Raw genomic sequence first — 4,513 nt, 5'->3', positions numbered from 1 at the left:
GGCAGCAAGGCACGTATTGTATTGTTGCCATCGAGGATAAAAAGATGGGGTTTATATCATATTGCTTGAGTTTATCCCTCTGTATCATGTCATCTTGCCTAATGCGTTACTCTGTTCTTATGAACTTAATACTCTAGATGCATGCTGGATAGCGGTCGATGTGTGGAATAATAGTAGTAGATGCAGTATCGTTTTGCTCTACTTGCCGCGGATGTGATGCCTATATACATGATCATGCATAGATATTATCGTAACTATGCGCTTTTCTATCAATTGCTCGACAGTAATTTGTTCACCCACCTTAGAATTTACTATCTTGAGAGAAGCCACTAGTGAAACCTATGGCCCCCGGGTCTATCTTCCATCGTATTATTTTCCTATCCACTTGCTATTTCTATCGTTGTTTATTTTGCAATCTTTATTTTCCAATCAATACAATAAAAATACCAAAAATATTTATCTTATTATCTCTATCAGATCTCACTTTCGTAAGTGACCGTGAAGGGATTGACAACCCCTTTATCGCGTTGATTGCGAGGTTCTTGTTTGTTTGTGCGGGTACTAGAGACTTGCATGTTACCTCCTACTAGATTGATACCTTGGTTCTCAAAAACTGAGGGAAATACTTACACTACTTTCACTACTAGGAAAAGGCCTACTAATGGCACACCGGTTTTGCCTACTAATGGCGCATCACCGGTGCGCCATTAGTAGCACGCCACTAGTAATTTTTACTAATGGCGCACCACTGGTGCGCCATTAGTATCTGGTATACTAATGGCGCACCATCCAGTAAACAGGCAGTGCGCCATTAGTTTTGTTCACGGTGCGCCACTAGTGTCTGCTATACTAATGGTGCACCACATGGTAGTGCGCCATTAGTAACAATTTTTTTAATTTTTTTTCTTAATCTCATGTCACTATTTCACCTATGAGATAACCAACACATATATATACCACAAGCATCCATATAACAATCATAGCCAACACACAAGTTCCATCATATATACATACATAGCCAACACATAGTTCCATCGTTACATATTACAAAAGTTTCACATTGTTCATCCAACACTGTTATCCATCAATTCACAAAAGTTTCACATTGATACAAAATAAAAGCACAAATGGAAAAGAAGCACTCCATCCATGCAAGCTTCCGTGAATTAAATCAAATCTGCAAAATGATAAACAAGAAGTTAGAAGAAGAAAAAGAAGAAGACTAGAAGAATACTAGAAGAAGAAGAACACTAGAAGAAGAATAAGAAGAATTTTGGAAAAGAAGAAGAATAAGAAGAAGACTATAAGATTATTATGTAAACTTGATCATTTTGTGCTAACATAAGTTATTTTGGAGCTAACCTATAGGAAACTAAGCATATAAGCTCTAAGTTAGTATATTAGAGCCAACCTAGGTAAAATGAAGCTAACCTATGTCATTTTGGAAAAGAAGAAGAATAAGAAAAAGACTATAAGCTTATTATGTAAACTTGATCATTTTGTGCTAACATAAGTTATTTTGGAGCTAACCTATAGGAAACTAAGCATATAAGCTCTAAGTTAGCATATTAGAGCCAACTTAGGTAAAATGAAGCTAACCTATAGGAAACTAAGCATATTAGAGATAACATAGGTAACTAAGTATATATATATCATTTTGGAGATCTGACATACCTGACAAAGTTCAGTTCTCATGCATTGTTCTTCTCCTTCTCCTTTCTCAGCCTGATGCGCCAAGAGCGACGAGGCGGTGGAGGCGGTGGAGGCAGTGGGATGTAGTCTTCTACCTCAATTGGCGTGGTCATGTCGCCCAGCTGTGGGATCGCCGGCGCCAACACCGGTGCGTGGTCATTGTCAGGCACCACCACCATCGCGAGGCCACCTTCAGGCACGACCATCGCTAGGTCATCCTCAGCCACCTCCATCTCTTACCCATGGTCAGCCACCACCATCTCTTGCCCATGGTCAGCCACCACCATCTCTTGCCCTTGGTCAGCCACCACCAGCGCTAGGTCATCCTCAGCCTGATGCCCATCGTCATCCTGCAGCTCCTCAACCCCACTCTGCTCCTCTTCTCCCGCACTCCAGTCCGGATCATCCTTCTTGTTGTCTATGCTGCTGCCAGAATCGCTGCTGCTTTCGCTACAGCCAGAACCGCTCCTGCTTTCGCTACAGCCATAGTCGCTGCTGCTTTGGCTGTAGCCATTGTCGCTGCTGCTGCTCCCATTACCTGTCGATGTGAGACAAAGCCAAATGTAGAGGAATAAGAAGAGGCAGAACATATCGGCATCATAATCTTCAGCGTAGCGCATGCGACACATAGTCGCGTTGAACACCTTCACGATGAGCATGGTGGCGTCGTCGTCGTACCTGAAGAGAAGGAAGTACCCCAACCGCAGGTCGTAGGCACGGTAGAACTTCTCCCACCCACGAGACAAGTACATGTGGCCCTCCTTGATCACCAACTCCACATCCCACAGCCTGCGAAACCCGCTGCCGGCCTGTCGCAGCTTCACATTATTTGGCGGATCTTCACCCATCAGCATGTTCATAAGACTGTCAGGCAGCCTCTGCAGTTTGGGACAATGAGTGCTGTAGCAAACAACAGATATCATAATGAGATGGGTGAAGGGGAGATCTCTCGTTTTATATACATGCGTCATGGATGATACTGAAGTCCCAAGTATGATAGTGAAGAACTCGGAAGCATCCAACTCGTACTGCGGTGTCGCAGAGCGGCGGTGGCTACTTCCCGCCATCTCTGATAAGCAGCAGAAGAGACCAATTAGTACCCTTACAACAGATCATAAAACATGCATGTAACAGGCATCACAAGTAATTCAGAGGCATCTCAAGTAATTCAGAAATTGTGAAACAAGCCTTTCAACGTACGAACTTGAAAGAACTACTGAGGCTTCTGCGACAGTTCAGAAAAGTAATGATCAATTCTCTCTATTTCTGTTTCTAGTTCACATAGTTTGATAACTTGGATGCACAAAGGCTATTGGTGCAGTATCATAAGGTTCCATATCATGTAGAAGAAAAAAAGATAGGTGACAATAGCAAGCACACATCTGAGCAGACATTAGCAATATATGACAGAAATGTACATGCTGATTAACAAGCTTGGGCTTAGCAGTAATATTCTGAGAAAATATTTTCTTGAAGCATGAACAAGTGGCTTTCCTTTTTAAAAACAGAACCAAAACCATGACACAATCACTTGAGAACATCTATTGACTACATTAGATGGATAACTACTCAAGCGGTGCAAGCAAGCAAGCAAAATTGCCAAGCTAGTGCACCAAGTCCAAATTCAGTTAAAGCAAGCTCTTCCTACTGCAAGGATATTGAGATTTTGAATTGTACAGAATTTGTTGCTTTCACTTGCCATAATCTACTCTGGCTAGTTGCTGCAAGTGGGTGCAATTATAAATTACATGGCTACAGAAAATATGAGGACGAGCAAGTGGGTGCAATTATAAACTCACTTACAGTAACAAGCAAGCACATCAAAATCTGAACCAGTATCTGAGCTAGTACTCCAAACTATATGTAAAATGTGCTCCTACTAAAAAAACAGGACATTGTGCCTGTCAAATATGCAGTTCTCCTTATCAACCTACCTAGCAGTAACAAAACCAAAAAAACTCATGGGGCACCTACATGAGTAGCAGGAGTATTTCTGAATTGTGATGCTAGGTTATTAATTTCTTACAGAGTGCACCATTTAAAGGCATTGATGTGATTATTTCTCTGCAATTATGTATCCAAAACTAGCAATGTTATATTTAAAGGCATTTACAGAGTGCACCATTTAAAGGCATTAATTATGTATCCTAAACTAGCAAGCTATTAACATGTCACTTGATAAAACATGGAGAAAACTACCTAAAGCGATGCAAAGCCTACTTTGAAGAATGATTTAGAGAATAATAAGAAGCCACACAAAGCTAATAGAAGCAAATTAGCACCAGGCAGAAGCAAAAGGGAACGAATTACTACTACCCTTTACACTAGCACTGACCCTTCACAGTAGCAAAAGATGTCTACATACTCGCACCATTCGTCCATCCATCTAGCAAGCAACTAGCACAATTCAACCAACCATCAAGCAAACCATCTACTACCTAACATCAACACACATCCATCTATCCAACATCCATTGATCCATGTAAATAGCACCATGGACAAGAGAGGAACAGGGTACAGAGAGATGAACAAGGAACATGGAGGTGAGTAAGGAAGAGGGGCTCACCACGGGCAACGCATCGAAGGAGAGCAGCCGCCGGCCACGCGCAGGGAGAGATGGCGGGAGGTGGTGACGATGGTCACGGCACCGTCCTTGGTTCGCCGGCTGCTGCTGGGGAGACCGGAGGCGGAGGACGGCAGGGGCCAGCAGGGTGGGCGCGTGCGTCGGGGCCGAGGTCGTCGGCTGCTGCAGGGGTCGGAAGAGGCGCTTGCTCGTCCGAGGTGGAGGAGAGGAGCGGGTGGCGGGGCGAGGAACCCTAGC

Source organism: Triticum dicoccoides, chromosome 3A (genome assembly GCF_002162155.2).
Source record: "Triticum dicoccoides isolate Atlit2015 ecotype Zavitan chromosome 3A, WEW_v2.0, whole genome shotgun sequence".
NCBI classification, from domain to species: Eukaryota; Viridiplantae; Streptophyta; class Magnoliopsida; order Poales; family Poaceae; genus Triticum; species Triticum dicoccoides.
This window is presented reverse-complemented; position numbering follows the sequence as displayed.